Below are 21,503 nucleotides of genomic sequence, written 5' to 3' on the forward strand. Positions count from 1 at the left end.
TTCAGTACAAGTACACACTTCAAGAGGCATTTGAGTTCTCAGAAATCAACGTGAAACCTTTAAAGAGTGGTCGTCCAAGGATGCTACAATCAGTCACTTAAGACAAACTCTATAGTGAGCCAAGGGTTATTAACCACCTCAAGAAACGTGATATGCTTTATTTTTTGAAATACATACCTCCAGTGTATAACAGGTATTTCAAAACATCAATTCGTCACAGATGGGAAATCACATGGAGACACTATCAGAAGATGATCAAGAATGATAGCTCAACAAGTGGCTATAAAACTCTATTTGTTTGTATTTTTATTGTGTTCTTCATGTGTTTTGCTGACAATTTATTTTTTAAATAAATAATATTTTTCATAATGACATACAAAACAAGACTGCTTTCAAAACATCGAGTTTGTATAAAAAGATTATCAAGAACGATAGCTAAACAGGATGGTTATTAAAAATGTTTTGTTTGTATTTTAAATGTGTTTTTCATGTGTTATGTTGACATTATTTTATACTAGTATGGCATTTAAGATGTTTTCAACTGACATCCAAAACAAGATTGTTAGGAGTGACAGTAGCGTAAGTCAAAACAATAAAAGAAATGAAAGAGTAATTTCTGCTTATAAACATAAAATTAATGTCTGTTAGGTTCAGAATATTAAATTTAAATGTATTTTTAACAATATGATTAATAATTTGAATGGTTTAAAAATAATTCTACTTTTTTACAAGCTCCTACGCAAAACAATTTATTCTGGAAAACTTAGCAATTGTGACTTACTTCACTTTCATTCTAACCCCCTCATATATTTATCAAAAAAAAAATTATTTTTACCTTGTTTATTATAAATTTTTATATATTGTAAAATTTAAGGATATTAAAGGATGCTTAAGCAATAATAATTTAAAAAAAACTTTTCAAGGAAATTAAGGAGACATAATAATCTGATTGTCTGTGTGGCTGAACACAGTATTAGTACGGCTTTAGTACGTTTGTGCATCTGTAATTTAAAAAACATCACACCAAACCTGTAGGATATTCAACTTAAATATTCCCACAAATGTTTGTTTAAATTTTCTAGTGTTTAGTTAATTTACGTTGAACGGACAAGTTGAATGACACCAAACTGGGCTTGGACAAAGCTTACCACATTAATAGCAAACATTACTCATCATTAAATAAATTTAAATCAAGCATTGTAACACATTCTCACAGAATTTCAATTTCACAAAATTACTTTGGCAGTTGCTATATCACAAAAGTTAGACCACGAGCAGTTTTCATGAGCCATCCTCCTCACTAACATCCAACAGAAAACCTGGTGACTGTCTTGTTGAAAACATACCCTTAAAATCTATCACAAAATCAGAAAGGAAAGGTATGATGTTGATACTAAAATTACCTCACTAGTGTGCCAAAATAACACAATCGTCTCATACAAACTGTTTTTGTTTAAATAAATACTGACAGCTAACTATTATTTATATAATGTTTCTTATATCATTGTTATATTCTAGATTATATACATGTCTATGACACTACAGACTCTATGCATATACATCTTCAGCAACAATTCAATTGTTTAGACCCCTCTAAGAGGAAATAATGATATATGTTGTTATCCCAACACTGCACCCTTCAGTACAGAATATTGTAATGTCAATTAATTGTATTTTAAAATTGATAATTTTTGAGATATTTGCAGTTTAATATTTATGTTGAGTTCTGGTCTCCTACTCCTGTTAAATATTTATCAGCGTATCAGCCACCCAATGAGAGAACATCATTTGAAACAATGTTGTAAGTTCAATAAGCTTAAATTAAGAACTTTTAAGTGTTTAAGTAATGATATTCGAAAAGATAATGTAAAAGTTTTATGCCTGCAACTAATCAGTGTTTTAGATTAGCAAATTTGCAGCATCCGTCGCACAAGGGCGGATAAATACTTTTATCTATAATGGCTAGGTAAATTAATTAAGGCAACTCCTTGTGGAATTGTAAGTAGGAATACCAGTGGAGAGAATAAAAACATGCAGTAAGTCTGTAACTGCAACCATGTTATTACTCATAGTTGTGAATGTAACTGATGCCAAAGCTTTAAAAAGTTTTACAAATGTAATTATATTGGTGTTCAAGAATTTTTGAAGCAAGGCTGCTTACATGTGTAACTGAGCAGCAATATTACTTTAAAAGAGAAATATTTAATTAGAATTTATAAAATACAGAAAGTCAGAACACTCGTGACCTCAGAGGTCCTAAGTTACGGAGATTGTTTTCTCTGACTGAACTAACTAGCCGGACATAAACGAAACCAAACAAACTTAAGAATATGTTTTGTGATAATTTGCACGTTTCACTGTAAATACGATGTATGTTGTAAATTGAGTGCAACAGATGAATTTGTGTTTAATTAATTTCTTAAGACATTTTCTATTGATCTGTGCCTGTCTTAACTACAATTTATTATCAAGAGACTTACTATTATGGATTAGGGGAATGTTATATGTATTTTATGAAAGGCTAATCAAAGTTCAAATATTCATTTATATGTCAGTGCCTGTTTTTATACACTTAATAACATATATTCCCATGCTAGATATTAAAGTGGAGAAATATCTAAGCTGTCATCTTTGTTTTTCTGATGAACAGAACATAAATTCATTTATAATTCAGTTCAATGCACTATGTTTATTATTTACAAGGTAACCTCTCAGTAACCCGATGAAGATGTATATAAATATCTAAGTGGAGCTTATATAACATACTAGTAATATATACACACAAAAAGGAGGAGTGTGCACACTGGACATTTTGGGCTACTACATTTTTTATTTAATAGTACTGCTTGTATCTGACTGTTTAAAGAGCAGAACCACCTTGGTGTAAGTAAGCTATATCAGCTTTAGGTTCGACAAACAAACCTAATCTAGTGGTCAAGCCTGAAAGGAGAAAACTTTCTGAGGCAGGCCTCAAAGTGCTTTATTCACTGGAAAAAAGTGAGAAAAGTGACCTTTGTGATAGAAAAAGTGAGAAAAAAGTGATCTCCAGGAAAATAAGTGACTAAAAAGGTGACCTGAAATATAACTGAAATAAATGTTACAAAAAATTCTGATTGTAGTAAAATAAAATGTTAGGTTACATATGGATCTAATAAAATACTGACAGTTATTCTATTAACTATTTAAAAACACACAAGTTACAAATTATGCACCAGTAGCACAAAATTAAAAGAAACAAATTATTCACATACCTAAGATGGTGAAAGAGAAGTCAACTGTGTAAACTGTGACTTAAAAGTGGTTTCCATGAAAATTCTGTCAAGATTAACATTTTTATATTGTCTTATAAAATGAACTAAGAATTATAAAAATTAAGAAGACACCATAGGCCTACTACAAAACTGTTACTAGTCCAATTTAAGAACATTAGAACATCAGCAAACTTATGTCAGAACACTCCATCAACACAAAACATCTAATTTTTTGAGTATTTTGAAAAATAGTCAGAAATAATTTTAGATTTCCTTTTCTCCACTGAGTGTTGTACAGTATCAACCTCAAGCTTCTTCTCTGCAGCTTCTTTTCTGACTCTGTTAACACCTTCCAACATGGCCTGGGCCAATCCAATTTCCTGCATATCTTTCTTTTCTACAGCCCTCTTTAATCTCTTAATTGCCTCCTAAAAAAGTACATCTGCAGTCTTTCTTTTTTGCTGCTCTTCACTTTGCAAACTCTTCAATTTGTTCTCAGCACTATTATCACTCCCTAACATTAATATCTTCTGACGAGGTAACTCAGCATTGTCTAGTGCAGAATTAATTTTCTCAACTAGTATTTCGCCTGTAGCTGATCCAATAAAAAAGGTTTCAAGATGGTGAGTGATAACTTGTAGCTTCGTTTTAGACCAGTACCTGATAGCAATTTGCAGTTCCTTTCTACCTGTGTGGTTTGTTGTTTCGTCGTAGCATACTGAATAGTATGCACCATCAATGTCTTTCAAAATAACATTGCAAAAATATGGGCTTAATGCATCTGTTAGTAGATACCTAAATTTAGTGCTGCTCAGGCTGAAGTCCTCAGGCACACCCTCACCAAACATACTTTTAAAAACGTCAGCTATTCCTCCACAAGATGATGCTGAATAATTTGAAATAATACATTTCATTACCCATTTCAGTTCTGCACTTGTTGCACGATCTCGTACACTGTAAAGACATTTAACATGGTTTTCTGAGGACACTTCACTTTATGTGAAAGCTGAACATGAAGGTCGAACGACCATGAATTTTAGCTGACTAGGAGCCAACTTATTCCGACATTCACTTATGTCGCTCACAAGTAGCATGCTGAGATAGTGCTTGATACCCTTTGGTTGATATTTTGATTGTGACACAACAAACTGCACAAAAAACATCAGTATCGTTACGTTTTTTGCCCACTCGTTAATGATATATCCATTATCATCGCGCCTCTCTAGCCACTCGCTACGAAAACAATACTTCCCCATCTTCACCACACAAGAAAACATCAAAACACTACGATTGTATTTCCCGGTTACTTGTTTATCTCAAATAATAGTATAGCATGACACAAGTCATATCGCTAGCCAAGATCCCTAAGGACAAAACTAACTTAATACCATAATCAGACTAACTACAGAACACACTGGCGCGAACTTAGGTTATCTGCCATCACGTCAGCAGATCGATACGTAGGGCGAATCGATTAATGGATAGTTCGACTTCAGTTGTTGTTTACGCTTTTACGCATGTAAACAACTATCTCAACACAATCCGTGTTATAGCAAACTTCAAATACCTTGATTACGGTCAAAAACACAAATTCAAGCCTTTTAATTAATGTCACTTTCATAAACGGAAATGCAAATTTTGGGCACCAATATCGAAAAAAAGTAAATTAAGTGACTGTTTAAAAAAAAGTGACAAAAAAGTTATTGATGCAAAATAAGTGACTGTAAGTGAGTTAAGTGACCATTTTCGACCCCTGCTGAGGTTAAACCTGAGAAAATTATTTTATGAAATATCTGGCAATCAGCCATGTGTTGAATTACTAGTATTCAGGCACATTTGCCCCTTATTAGGGCTGATTTTTAATTTTAATAATGAAAAGTAATCCATCTCATGATTTAAAAGCATTGAACAAAAATAATTGTTTTTAAAAACTATAAAACAGACATAACAAACATATTTTTAAGTATTTTTGATTGATTCATGTTGAGTCTAATAAACCCATGCGGGACTAATTTTCTTAACTCTTGGAACATTTCACTTCAGATCATGACTTGACTGAGGTGCTATTTTTTTGTTGTTATACCCTCATATTTAATTGTCACATAGTAGCATCTTAGTTGGCTGGATTGAATTTCTTGAGCTATCAATAATAATAAAAATAGAACACACTAAAAAAAATCATGTTAGATTGATACAAAATAATAACTGAACACAGCCTAAATTTTGTAATTTGTGACATAGCATTCTCCTGCCCTATGATAATATTTTAACTAATTTGGATGATATTTTTGTGCATAGTTAATTTATACTCATGTTTATTTTACCATGCATAGGCATTTCAAGTATTTTGATTGTGCTAAAATAAATATTATTTGTTCAGGTTAGGTTTCACATAAAGTTGAATGTAATATTTTTTATTATTCTTTCACTCTAATTTGTTTAGTCAGTTAAAATTAATATTTCTATTAATTAAGTTTCTACAATTTTAAAGCAAACTATGGACAGTAAGATTGACGTTCTAGAACAACTTAGAAGATTGGAAAAGAAAGGAAGACCTACGCCACAAACTGTCGCCAGCAAGTTATTTTTCACGCATCAAGTTAGCGCACTGGAAAAACCCAGCACATGGACGCATGATTGCGCAGAAATAGACTGGAACTTTCGCTGGGTGCTGCCTCGCCAGCCAATCAGGGCGAGCCAAGCGGTAGTGTGATGTGCCCTTCCAGATTTCGTGGAATTAAATTTGTAATCAGAATTTCCCTAAATGGTCAGGTACAGAACACTGTGTTGTAATTGGTCAGTTGACCTACGAGATGCCTCCCTTTGTTCCTAACTTTGTAAAGAAAGTTAAATGTGTGGTGCAAGGAAGTTGTTGCTCGATGGTTGCCACGTGTGGTTGTGTCGTCAACAACTCATCAACAAAAGAACTCTAAGTTCTGACAAGAAACCAGATAAGTAAAAAAATTATTTGAGAAACAAGAAACTTTTCCAATTAACGAACTTTAATCAGAGAACTGAACTGTGGTTGGTACTGTGTGTAAGATCAAGTTGTGTTTTTTTTTTTAAGAAAGTAATAAACAAAGAAAGTTTGAAAACACTTTTAATTTCAAAATAAAAACTTTACCAAATAACTAACTTTGATTAAAAGACATAACTTAAAAACAATCTTTAAGTAACTACCTACAACAGTAAGTTTTAAAGTGTCTTGTTATTTTTCTGGGTTGTTTTGCCAGGCCACCTGGAATGTCACAAATTTTCAAAGAATTAAATCTGTTAGTTAGGCCACATCACTTCTCAAGTTGACATTTCACTAAAGTTAGTAAAAAAAATCAACAAAACTGTAAACTATGTGTGTGACATGGTGTATGTATATTTTATTGGCTTCACTTTAGTGTGTGGACACAAGTGCATAGGGAAATAACCAATGCTGAATGAGCAAAACAAAATACCACCTTATCCTGAATACATTGTAAAGCAAAATATATTTCACACTGAAAGATTGGTCTGACTGTTGCCAGTTACTGTAAAAAAACAATGGCCTTTGAACTATAAGCTAATAATGATGTTACGTATTGTACATTTTAATAATTGCAAAAAAAAGTTGCAGGTACACAAACCCCTTAAACCCTAAGCAAACAACATAACTTTTGTTTTTGTGTTCAAGATTACTTAAATATTTATCTTTTTTTCTAGTCATACAGAGCACTAAACACAAGCATTGTGAATTTTTTTTTTTCATTTCATAAGTTATTTATGTTATATGCTATAATGTAGCACATATGTACTTACACATTCTGTCTTGCGTGCATGCTTTAAATATAGTCCTTGTCCAAGCAAAGCAAATTTTGTTATATCATCATCTTTGAAACCCTGCAAAAAAGATTGCTTTAAATCAGAAATTGCATTAATATCTTCAATTATATTTGTACAAAATTGCATTGCCATCATATTCACAATAATTATTTACCAACTAAAGAACAAGAAAAGATGCAAATGCTGTTTGAAATATGCTGCTATTACTTCTGCACACTTCTGTCATAAGGCACATGATTTTATTGCCATACCAGTTATGTGTGCTGATATTATTATTATTATTATTATTATTATTATTATTATATTCACACAGCATATCATCTTGAGTTCAATTATCACTGTTCCTTACATACGTCAATAGAAACATGAAACATGTAGGGCAAGACAAATTATAAATCTCTGACACAAAATTAATAAACAAAAGTTTAAAAAACTGTAACTCGACTACGGAAAAAAACACTAAAAGGTAAGAAAAAAGGTAGGTGCTGTTTGAAATCATCATATTATCATCATCTTATTGAGTAAAACAAGTAATTTTATATGTTAGATATTCCTATTTATTTAGTTCTATTGAAATCCACTCTCACTTCCACATTAATAACATTATAGTTCAAATCAAATGCCGTAGTCGTATGTTGTCAACTACAAAAAGCAAGCTTTTTTTATACACAAGCATACATTTTAGTTTGTTATACAAAAATGGTAAATTAAATTTTAATGTTATATCAAATTGATAGAAGATTTTAATTATAAAAGATTGATCTTACTTGATAAGACTATAATAGTAATCAACACCTAACTTGTTTCTTACCTTTTGGTGCTTTTCCCGTAGTCGGGTTACAGTTTTGAAAAAAAAAATTCTGTAGATAACGCACGACTACGGCATTTGAAAGTGCAGCCAAGTGTTTATATGAGACACTGTCAGCAAGCCTCGCAGTTAGGGCGGAGTCAGGACACAGACTCAAATGGAACACAGGATTTTAATTCATTAGTTTCACGGGCACAGCAGATTGTTACCACTAATCCAGAGGTGTTACAACGGTTGGATAATACCGGAAGACATATTACGTGAGCATTCCTCGGTAAACTTGTTTCTCAGGGATTAGACCCAGCACAGGCGAGTGACAGAGAACTCAACACACAGTATGATGACGTTCTTACTGAGGTAGGTTCAGGAAATTCATTTGGAGAGAACAACGATACAAACGCAGAAAACACGAGGAGCACACACTTAGACACACACATACGGCACAACAACCAGTCAAGGTATTTCTAGTCACAGATACCTATAGATACATTCAAGGGCACCATGTTCGAAGATATAGAAGAGTTTCTTCACAACTATGACACAATTGGCAAAATAAACGAATGAACAGACCAGGACCGACAGCAGCGGTTAGGCCTATACTTACGGGGTAAAACCAAGAGGGCGTATGAAAACTTGCAGGCAGAACAGGAGCCAAACAGGACATGGCAACAGACGGTGGAAAGATTGAAAACTTTGTTTACGTCGCCAGACAAAAATAACAAATGTAGACAAGAACTGTTCTCACGAAGACAACAGACCGACAAGAGCAGTATTCTGCATGTACAAAATCTTGGATATCTTGCAAACTGCTATAAGGTGATCATGAAGGACACTATAAGGTGAACATGAAGGAAGAATAAATTTGAGATATTTTGTGGAATTCATTATTACCATCTGTTGTAGACAAACTGATCTTGCAAGACATTCGTACATTAGACGACATGAAGGCATGTTTGAGAAAAAACAGAAGTGGGAAATAGCAAATACAAAGCCAATATCGAACACAGCTCATACTACGGAGTTCTCAGAAAAATAAATAAATCATCTGAAAGAAGAACTACGTAATCTAAAAATCGACAAAGTCAGTCTGAAACGGAACACACAGTGAGACACACACGTAAAAACATAAGCATGCCAAAGCAGAGGCCCGCAGAGGAAAGAGTCAGAGGTAGAACATTCAGTACAGGTAGGTCGGTATTCAGAAGCTAACCGCCCCAGTCTCTCATAATAACAGTTGCGCACAGTGTCAGCACACTCGAGACAATACGCAACAGACGCATTACAGGCAGTCGCGGAGGCGATACGATAGCGAGAGTCCCAGAAAAGAGAAGCGTGCGAATTATGAAAAAAAGCGCAAAATACACGAAGAACTGAAAGGAGAAAGGAAGAGACAAACAAGAAGACGTTTGATGGACGAAGACGATACAAAGACAGACAATGGAGGAGTATAAATAGAGGTTATAGAAGTGAGAATGGAGATAGAAATTGGGGAAATAGTAAATACACAAATAACGACAGGTCATACGAACACCACTCAAAAAACGAGCATGGCAGGGAGTGAAAAGAGCGATTTCCACACTCCCAAAGCAAAAGCAAACTAACGGAAATTGATCGCAAACAAAAAGTAGCTATGCTCAAATTAGCAGGTAAAATGCTACGCCTGACAATAAATGTATTTCCCTGTATAGTAATCAATATAAAGTAATGATGAAACAGACGCCCAAAAGAATGGCACATGAAGAGCCTGTAAGTGAAATAACATTTTCAAGAACCCTAACGTTAAATAAGAAGCAAAACTATGTACGAGAAACAGGAATAATTCCAGAATACAAGAAAAACCAATAAATTAATGGGCAAGCTCAAATGGAAAATATTGAGCAAGAAAAAACCCAAGAGTCATAACAAGATGGCAGAACGATTTCATCAAAGAACGAGAAACCAGCACTGAGTGTACATATAAAAAGACACCGCGAATCCCAGGATACATGTGCAATGTGTTTTTACACAGGTAATCATTTAATCAAAACCCATTATTTCCCACTGAAGATTTCTAGTGGCATACAAATGTGTCGCAAAGGTTCAAGGAATTCCAACGTAAGCTTGGCTTACAAAACAAACACCTGACGTCGAAACGGAGAGAGCACGGCGTGCATAGGAAAGGCCGCAGCGAACCCGATGACACAGCAACATCAGACACGGCGCACCTCAGAACGCGAACCACAGCAAGAGGGGAGGTAACAAGTCAGAAGAACAAGGTCGTAGCGAGAAGGGGAGAAAATCAGCTGGCCATATACGGGAACAACAAAATGAAACACGAAGAATGCCTAAGGTTGTTGTCAAACTAAGAGACGCAACTAGGATTGCACTGATGGACACCGGTAGTACGCGTAGTTGCATCACACCCACTATAGTCACGAGCCAAATAATGGAACCATTGAAAGAAAACATTACACTCGTAGGAGCTACAGAATCACTTCCGACCCCCACACACCAGGTTAAATTAACATTTATTATACAAGGACATTCATAAACACATACATTTCTAGTAATCAAAAACCTAAGTTTAGATATAATCCTTGTGACTTTCTTAAGCAGTACAACATGGTACCATTTATGAAGGAAGGAATAATTGTAATGGAAACAGCAAAATCCCAGAAACTGATTCAAATACAGATGGTAAATGAAGACCCACAAACATATGTGGGTTCGATCAAAAAATGCATTCGTAGAGCAGAAGAAATTCAGGTAGAACAAGCGAAGTCACCATACGAAGGTATCAATAAAAAGCTATCGCAGCAGGAACAAGTGAAGTTAAGGCAGATCATAAAAGAAAATGAAGATCACTTTGCATACAAAATTCAAGATATAACAGAAACAAAACATTATCAAATAAAAATTGATTTAATAACAGGCAAACCAATCCACACAAGACCATATAGAATTGCACCAAAAGTTAGAGATGCGTTAGTAACACAGGTGCAGCAAATGGAGGCAGTTGGAATTATTGAGCGGTCGGACAGTGCTTACGCAGCACCACCATTTGTGATACAAAAGAAAAGCGGCGGAATACGCTTTCTCACAGATTTTCACCTTCTAAATAAATTGGTCAACAAAATGTCGTAACCTACATCACGAACAGACAATATACTTCAGGCATTACAAAATTCACGACACATCACATCGCTAGACCTATTTTCAGGATTTTATACCATACCTGTACGGAAGGAAAATAAGTAAGCCTTCACTATTGACAAAATAGGGCTTAACCACTATAACAGGATGCTAATGGGGCTTTCGAACTCACCAGTTATTACAAAGAGTTTATTGATATTTTATTAGAACCAATGAGATGGCACTCCGTGATAGCATATGCGGACAATATTTTTGCAATGGGGGACACGTTCGATGAACACCTACAAAATTTGCAGGATATATTCAACATACGAGTTTTAAGTAAACATTAATCCTGCCAAATGGAAATTCGCGCAGGATGAAATAAAAATATTGGGACATTGTACAACACTGTACGGAATCAAACCAGAACTAGGCTGAAGTTGGCTTTATTCTAGCTTTATTTTCCTTCCCTCCTTTCCCCCACCCTGAGATGTGGGCGGAGCCAAGCGGTACAGCACTGAAGATACAAAATACAACACGTTCTTGTGTACAGCACTACACATAAAATGTGCAACATGTAAATAAAAAAATTGTGAAATGTTACAGTACTACACATACAAAATGCAACACTTTTTGTACAGCACTACACATAAAATGTGCAACATAGTAATAAAATATATAGTGCAATGGTACAGTACTACACATACAAAATGCAACACTTTTTGTACAGCACTACACATGAAATGTGCAACACGGAAATAATATAAATTGTGCAATGGTACAGTACTACACATACAAAATGCAACACTTTTTGTACAGCACTACACATAAAATGTGCATAAAGTGCTTCACTACCCATAAAAAATGCAACAAACTGTACAACACTTCACATACGAAAAGCAACACGAAAGGAAATGCAAGTATATTACAGAACATATAAAGTGCAACACTGCGATTAAGTTAGCTATATTTTAGTTGTAATGAAGTACAATAATATCCTAAGAAAATGCAACATGAAAGGAAAAACATGAATGTACAGCACTACCCATACTAAATGCAACACAGGAAAAAAGCACAGCACTACACACATAAAATAATAATCTATAACATCACTACACATATAAAATGCAACACTGGGCTGAAGTTAGCTATGTTCAAGATTTAACAGAGTACAGCACTACCCAACATGAAAGGAAAAACATGAATGTAAAGCATAAACTATCCTGTACAGTAAAGGTCAAAAAAATTATAGAGATATAATGGAGTACAGCTCTACCCCTACTAAATGCAACACATGAAAAAATTACAGCACTACACACATGAAATAAAATTCTAGTACAGCACTACAAAAATAAAGTGCAACACTGTGTTGAAGTTAGCTGTATTCAAGATACTACCCATACAAAATGCAACCTGAAAGAAAAAAATTGTACAGCACTACATATGCAAAGTGCAACATAAAAAGAAATACATGTACGCTACTGTACAAATAAATCGAAACAAATAAAGCATTAGACTTTCAAGCACATAACAAAAGTATAGAACTTCACAACTCACTTAAATGCAACGCTAAAGAAACAACACACAGCACTGCACAAATAAGTATGGCACAGCCTTGCTGATCTGTCCTTTACTAAACAAAGAATATTTTTTAATGCCAAAATGTACACTGTATAGAATAGGCACACAATAATAAGCATGTTAAAAAAAAGTAATATTTTTCAATAATAAAATGAAAAATAAAGCTATAAAGCTGACATGACCTTTTCTTGAATAGAGTGTCTTCTATACAATGAATTTTAAAATACGATTCTGGTGGCGTACAGCACTGAAATCTGCCATGAAATAAAAAGAAACAGGTATTTCCTTACTGAAACTTGTATTTATTTCAGGTAGTAAACCTAACTGAAGGTATAGAGCCGATATGTCTTTTTATTAAACAAATTGATTACTACACAATCAAATTTTAAAATTTATGGTATATGCCGTACAGTACTAGCAAAACGGCCATTGAATAGAAGGAAACACAAGTATTAGCACATTAGATGCATTTTTTTCCCAGGTATAAAACGTAACTGTGAGTATAGAGCTGACATGGCTTTTTATTAAATACAGTATCAACTAAACAATAAAATATTAAAATTTATGGGTATGCCGTACAGTACTGCCAAAACGGCCATGGAATAGAAGAAAACACAAGCATTACCTTATTTTAAGCTTTTATTTTTTTCAGGTAGTAAACCTAACTGTAGGTATAGAGCTGATATATCTTTTTATTAAATACAATGTTTACCGAACAATAAAATTTTAAAATTTATGGTATATGACGTACAGTACTGCCAAAACGGCCATGGAATATAAGAAAACACAAGCAAAACCTTATTTGATGCATTTATTTTTTTAAGGTAGAAACCCTTACTGTAGGTATAGAGCGGATATATCTTTTTATTAAATACAATGTTAACTCCACATTAAAAATTAAAAATTTATGGTATATGCCTACAGTACTGACAAAACGGCCATGGAAAAAAAGGAACCACTAGTAAATGGCATATTAGATGCATTTATTATTATCAGGTAAAAAACCTAACGGTAGGTATAGAGCTGATATGTCTTTTTATTAAATACACTTTAAAACTACACAATAAAATTTTAAAATGTATGGTATATGCCGTACAGTACTGACAAAACGGCCATGGAAAAGAAGGAACCACAAGTAAATGGCATATTAGATGCATTAATTTTTTTCAGTTAAAAAACCTAACTGTAGGTATAGAGCTGATATGTCTTTTTATTAAATACAATGTTTACTTAACAATACAATTTTAAAATTTATGGTATATGCCGTACAGTACTGACGAAACGGCAATTGAATAGAAGGAAACAAAACCATTACCTTATTTGACACATTTATGTTTTTCAGGTAGTAAACCTAACTGTAGGTATAGAGCTGATATTTCTTTTTATTTAATACTCTGTTAACTACCCAAAAAATTTTTAAAATTTATGGTATATGCCGTACAGTACTGACAAAACGGCCATGGAAAAGAAGGAACCACAAGTAAATGGCATATTAGATGCATTTATTTTTTTCAGGTAAAAAACCTAACTGTAGGTATAGAGCTGATATGTCTTTTTATTAAATACACTTTTAACTACAAAATAAAATTTTAAAATTTATGGTATATGCCGTACAGTACGGACAAAACGGCCATGGAAAAGAAGGAACCACAAGTAAATGGCATATTTGATGCATTTATTTTTTTCAGGTAAAAAACCTAACTGTAGGTATAGAGCTGATATGTCTTTTTATTAAATACACTGTAAACTACACAAATACATTTTAAAATTTATGGTATATGCCGTACAGTACTGACAAAACGGCAATTGAATAGAAGGAAACAAAACCATTACCTTATTAGACACATTTATGTTTTTCAGGTAGTAAACCTAACTGTAGGTATAGAGCTGATATTTCTTTTTATTTAATACTCTGTTAACTACACAATAAAATTTTAAAATTTATGGTATATGCCGTACAGTACTGACAAAACGGCCATGGAAAAGAAGGAACCACAAGTAAATGGCATATTAGATGCATTTATTTTTTTCAGGTAAAAAACCTAACTGTAGGTATAGAGCTGATATGTCTTTTTATTAAATACAATGTTTACTTAACAATAAAATTTTAAAATTTATGGTATATGCCGTACAGTACTGAAAAAAACGGCAATTGAATATAAGGAAACAAAACCATTACCTTATTTGACACATTTATGTTTTTCAGGTAGTAAACCTAACTGTAGGAATAGAGCTGATATGTCTTTTTATTAAATACACTGTTAAAAACACAATAAAATTTTAAAATTTATTGTATATGCCGTACAGTACTGACAAAACGGCCATGGAAAAGAAGGAACCACAAGTAAATGGCATATTAGATGCATTAATTTTTTTCAGGTAAAAAACCTAACTGTAGGTATAGAGCTGATATGTCTTTTTATTAAATACAATGTTTAATTAACAATACAATTTTAAAATTTATGAAATATGCCGTACAGTACTGACAAAACGGCAATTGAATAGAAGGAAACAAAATCATTACCTTATTTGACACATTTATGTTTTTCAGGTAGTAAACCTAACTGTAGGTATAGAGCTGATATTTCTTTTTATTTAATACTCTGTTAACTACACAATAAAATTTTAAAATTTATGGTTTATGCCGTACAGTACTGACAAAACGGCCATGGAAAAGAAGGAACCACAAGTAAATGGCATATTAGATGCATTTATTTTTTTCAGGTAAAAAACCTAACTGTAGGTATAGAGCTGATATGTCTTTTTATTAAATACAATGTTTACTTAACAATAAATTTTTAAAATTTATGGTATATGCCGTACAGTACTGACAAAACGGCCATGGAAAAGAAGGAACCACAAGTAAATGGCATATTAGATGCATTTATTTTTTTCAGGAAAAAAACCTAACTGTAGGTATAGAGCTGATATGTCTTTTTATTAAATACAATGTTTACTTAACAATACAATTTTAAAATTTATGGTATATGCCGTACAGTACTGACAAAACGGCCATGGAAAAGAAGGAACCACAAGTAAATGGCATATTAAATGCATTTATTTTTTTCAGGTAAAAAACCTAACTGTATGTATAGAGCTGATATATCTTTTTATTAAAAACACTGTTATCTACACAATAAAATTTTAAAATTTATGGTATATGCCGTAAAGTACTGACAAAACAGCCATGGAAAAGAACGAACCACAAGTAAATGGCATATTAGATGCATTAATTTTTTTCAGGTAAAAAACCTAACTGTAGGTATAGAGCTGATATATCTTTTTATTAAATACACTGTTAACTACACAAATAAATTTTAAAATTTATGGTATATGCCATACAGTACTGACAAAACGGCCATGGAAAAGAAGGAACCACAAGTAAATGGCATATTAGATGCATTTATTTTTTTCAGGAAAAAAACCTAACTGTAGGTATAGAGCTAATATGTCTTTTTATTAAATACAGTGTTTACTTAACAATACAATTTTAAAATTTATGGTATATGCCGTACAGTACTGACAAAACGGCAATTGAATAGAAGGAAACAAAATCATTACCTTATTTGACACATTTATGTTTTTCAGGTAGTAAACCTAACTGTAGGTATAGAGCTGATATTTCTTTTTATTTAATACTCTGTTAAATACACAATAAAATTTTAAAATTTATGGTTTATGCCGTACAGTACTGACAAAACGGCCATGGAAAAAAAGGAACCACAAGTAAATGGCATATTAGATGCATTTATTTTTTTCAGGTAAAAAACCTTACTGTAGGTATAGAGCTGATATGTCTTTTTATTAAATACAATGTTTACTTAACAATAAATTTTTAAAATTTATGGTAAATGCCGTACAGTACTGACAAAACGGCCATGGAAAAGAAGGAACCACAAGTAAATGGCATATTAGATGCATTTATTTTTTTCAGGAAAAAAACCTAACTGTAGGTATAAAGCTGATATGTCTTTTTATTAAATACAATGTTTACTTAACAATACAATTTTAAAATTTATGGTATATGCCGTACAGTACTGACAAAACGGCCATGGAAAAGAAGGAACCACAAGTAAATGGCATATTAAATGCATTTATTTTTTTCAGGTAAAAAACCTAACTGTATGTATAGAGCTGATATATCTTTTTATTAAATACACTGTTAACTACACAATAAAATTTTAAAATTTATGGTATATGCCGTACAGTACTGACAAAACAGCCATGGAAAAGAACGAACCACAAGTAAATGGCATTATAGATACATTAATTTTTTTCAGGTAAAAAACCTAACTGTAGGTATAGAGCTGATATGTCTTTTTATTAAATACAATGTTAACTGAACAATAAAATTTTAAAATTTATGGTATATGCCGTACAGTACGGACAAAACGGCCATGGAAAAGAAGGAACCACAAGTAAATGGCATATTAGATGCATTTATTTTTTTCAGGTAAAAAACCTAACTGTAGGTATAGAGCTGATATGTCTTTTTATTAAATACACTTTTAACTACAAAATAAAATTTTAAAATTTATGGTATATGCCGTACAGTACGGACAAAACGGCCATGGAAAAGAAGGAACCACAAGTAAATGGCATATTAGATGCATTTATTTTTTTCAGGTAAAAAACCTAACTGTAGGTATAGAGCTGATATGTCTTTTTATTAATTACACTGTAAACTACACAAATAAATTTTAAAATTTATGGTATATGCCGTACAGTACTGACAAAACGGCCATGGAAAAGAAGGAACCACAAGTAAATGACATATTAGATGCATTTATTTTTTTCAGGTAAAAAACCTAACTGTAGGTATAAAGCTGATATGTCTTTTTATTAAATACACTGTGAACTACACAAATAAATTTTAAAATTTGTGGTATATGCCGTACAGTACTGACAAAACGGCCATGGAAAAGAAGGAACCACAAGTAAATGACATATTAGATGCATTTATTTTTTCAGGTAAAAAACCTAACTGTAGGTATAAAGCTGATATGTCTTTTTATTAAATACACTGTTAACTACACAAACATTTTAAAATTTATGGTATATGCCGTACAGTACTGAAAAAAACGGCAATTGAATATAAGGAAACAAAACCATTACCTTATTTGACACATTTATGTTTTTCAGGTAGTAAACCTAACTGTAGGAATAGAGCTGATATGTCTTTTTATTAAATACACTGTTACCAACACAATAAAATTTTAAAATTTATGGTATATGCCGTACAGTACTGACAAAACGGCCATGGAAAAGAAGGAACCACAAGTAAATGGCATATTAGATGCATTAATTTTTTTCAGGTAAAAAACCTAACTGTAGGTATAGAGCTGATATGTCTTTTTATTAAATACAATGTTTACTTAACAATACAATTTTAAAATTTATGAAATATGCCGTACAGTACTGACAAAACGGCAATTGAATAGAAGGAAACAAAATCATTACCTTATTTGACACATTTATGTTTTTCAGGTAGTAAACCTAACTGTAGGTATAGAGCTGATATTTCTTTTTATTTAATACTCTGTTAACTACGCAATAAAATTTTAAAATTTATGGTTTATGCCGTACAGTACTGACAAAACGGCCATGGAAAATAAGGAACCACAAGTAAATGGCATATTAGATGCATTTATTTTTTTCAGGTAAAAAACCTAACTGTAGGTATAGAGCTGATATGTATTTTTATTAAATACAATGTTTACTTAACAATAAATTTTTAAAATTTATGGTATATGCCGTACAGTACTGACAAAACGGCCATGGAAAAGAAGGAACCACAAGTAAATGGCATATTAGATGCATTTATTTTTTTCAGGAAAAAAACCTAACTGTAGGTATAGAGCTGATATGTCTTTTTATTAAATACAATGTTTACTTAACAATACAATTTTAAAATTTATGGTATATGCCGTACAGTACTGACAAAACGGCCATGGAAAAGAAGGAACCACAATGGCATATTAAATGCATTTATTTTTTTCAGGTAAAAAACCTAACTGTATGTATAGAGCTGATATATCTTTTTATTAAATACACTGTTAACTACACAATAAAATTTTAAAATTTATGGTATATGCCGTACAGTACTGACAAAACAGCCATGGAAAAGAACGAACCACAAGTAAATGGCATATTAGATGCATTAATTTTTTTCAGGTAAAAAACCTAACTGTAGGTATAGAGCTGATATGTCTTTATATTAAATACAATGTTAACTGAACAATAAAATTTTAAAATTTATGGTATATGCCGTACAGTACGGACAAAACGGCCATGGAAAAGAAGGAACCACAAGTAAATGGCATATTAGATGCATTAATTTTTTTCAGGTAAAAAACCTAACTGTAGGTATAGAGCTGATATGTCTTTTTATTAAATACAATGTTTACTAAACAATACAATTTTAAAATTTATGAAATATGCCGTACAGTACTGACAAAACGGCAATTGAATAGAAGGAAACAAAATCATTACCTTATTTGACACATTTATGTTTTTCAGGTAGTAAACCTAACTGTAGGTATAGAGCTGATATTTCTTTTTATTTAATACTCTGTTAACTACACAATAAAATTTTAAAATTTATGGTTTATGCCGTACAGTACTGACAAAACGGCCATGGAAAAGAAGGAACCACAAGTAAATGGCATATTAGATGCATTTATTTTTTTCAGGTAAAAAACCTAACTGTAGGTATAGAGCTGATATGTCTTTTTATTAAAAACAATGTTTACTTAACAATAAATTTTTAAAATTTATGGTATATTCCGTACAGTACTGACAAAACGGCCATGGAAAAGAAGGAACCACAAGTAAATGGCATATTAGATGCATTTATTTTTTTCAGGAAAAAAACCTAACTGTAGGTATAGAGCTGATATGTCTTTTTATTAAATACAATGTTTACTTAACAATACAATTTTAAAATTTATGGTATATGCCGTACAGTACTGACAAAACGGCCATGGAAAAGAAGGAACCACAAGTAAATGGCATATTAAATGCATTTATTTTTTTCAGGTAAAAAACCTAACTGTATGTATAGAGCTGATATATCTTTTTATTAAATACACTGTTAACTACACAATAAAATTTTAAAATTTATGGTATATGCCGTACAGTACTGACAAAACAGCCATGGAAAAGAACGAACCACAAGTAAATGGCATATTAGATGCATTAATTTTTTTCAGGTAAAAAACCTAACTGTAGGTATAGAGCTGATATGTCTTTATATTAAATACAATGTTAACTGAACAATAAAATTTTAAAATTTATGGTATATGCCGTACAGTACGGACAAAACGGCCATGGAAAAGAAGGAACCACAAGTAAATGGCATATTAGATGCAATAATTTTTTTCAGGTAAAAAACCTAACTGTAGGTATAGAGCTGATATGTCTTTTTATTAAATACAATGTTTACTAAACAATACAATTTTAAAATTTATGAAATATGCCGTACAGTACTGACAAAACGGCAATTGAATAGAAGGAAACAAAATCATTACCTTATTTGACACATTTATGTTTTTCAGGTAGTAAACCTAACTGTAGGTATAGAGCTGATATTTCTTTTTATTTAATACTCTGTTAACTACACAATAAAATTTTAAAATTTATGGTTTATGCCGTACAGTACTGACAAAACGGCCATGGAAAAGAAGGAACCACAAGTAAATGGCATATTAGATGCATTTATTTTTTTCAGGTAAAAAACCTAACTGTAGGTATAGAGCTGATATGTCTTTTTATTAAAAACAATGTTTACTTAACAATAAATTTTTATAATTTATGGTATATGCCGTACAGTACTGACAAAACGGCCATGGAAAAGAAGGAACCACAAGTAAATGGCATATTAGATGCATTTATTTTTTTCAGGAAAAAAACCTAACTGTAGGTATAGAGCTGATATGTCTTTTTATTAAATACAATGTTTACTTAACAATACAATTTTAAAATTTATCGTATATGCCGTACAGTACTGACAAAACGGCAATGGAAAAGAAGGAACCACAAGTAAATGGCATATTAAATGCATTTATTTTTTTCAGGTAAAAAACCTAACTTTATGTATAGAGCTGATATATCTTTTTATTAAAAACACTGTTAACTACACAATAAAATTTTAAAATTTATGGTATATGCCGTAAAGTACTGACAATACAGCCATGGAAAAGAACGAACCACAAGTAAATGGCATATTAGATGCATTAATTTTTTTCAGGTAAAAAACCTAACTGTAGGTATAGAGCTGATATGTCTTTTTATTAAATACAATGTTAACTGAACAATAAAATTTTAAAATTTATGGTATATGCCGTACAGTACGGACAAAACGGCCATGGAAAAGAAGGAACCACAAGTAAATGGCATATTAGATGCATTAATTTTTTTCAGGTAAAAAACCTAACTGTAGGTATAGAGCTGATATGTCTTTTTATTAAATACAATGTTTATTTAACAATACAATTTTAAAATTTATGAAATATGTCGTACAGTACTGACAAAACGGCAATTGAATAGAAGGAAACAAAATCATTACCTTATTTGACACATTTATGTTTTTCAGGTAGTAAACCTAACTGTAGGTGTAGAGCTGATATTTCTTTTTATTTAATACTCTGTTAACTACACAATAAAATTTTAAAATTTATGGTTTATGCCGTACAGTACTGACAAAACGGCCATGGAAAAAAAGGAACCACAAGTAAATGGCATATTAGATGCATTTATTTTTTTCAGGTAAAAAACCTAACTGTAGGTATAGAGCTGATATGTCTTTTTATTAAAAACAATGTTTACTTAACAATAAATTTTTAAAATTTATGGTATATGCCGTACAGTACTGACAAAACGGCCATGGAAAAGAAGGAACCACAATTAAATGGCATATTAGATGCATTTATTTTTTT

At 32.0% G+C, this 21,503-nt stretch overlaps 1 protein-coding gene across 1 annotated transcript in view; it reads right to left on the reverse strand.

The window, feature by feature from the left end:
- Window positions 1–21,503, reverse strand: part of LOC134527201 (serum response factor-binding protein 1-like) — a 57,720-nt gene that overhangs the window by 27,362 nt on the left and 8,855 nt on the right. Inside the window, exon 2 of the mRNA XM_063359657.1 lies at window positions 7,041–7,121. The gene's annotated coding sequence lies outside the window, so the exon portion shown is untranslated. The remainder of the gene's footprint in view (window positions 1–7,040; window positions 7,122–21,503) is intronic.

This window comes from Bacillus rossius, chromosome 1 (genome assembly GCF_032445375.1).
Source record: "Bacillus rossius redtenbacheri isolate Brsri chromosome 1, Brsri_v3, whole genome shotgun sequence".
Lineage (NCBI taxonomy): Eukaryota > Metazoa > Arthropoda > Insecta > Phasmatodea > Bacillidae > Bacillus > Bacillus rossius.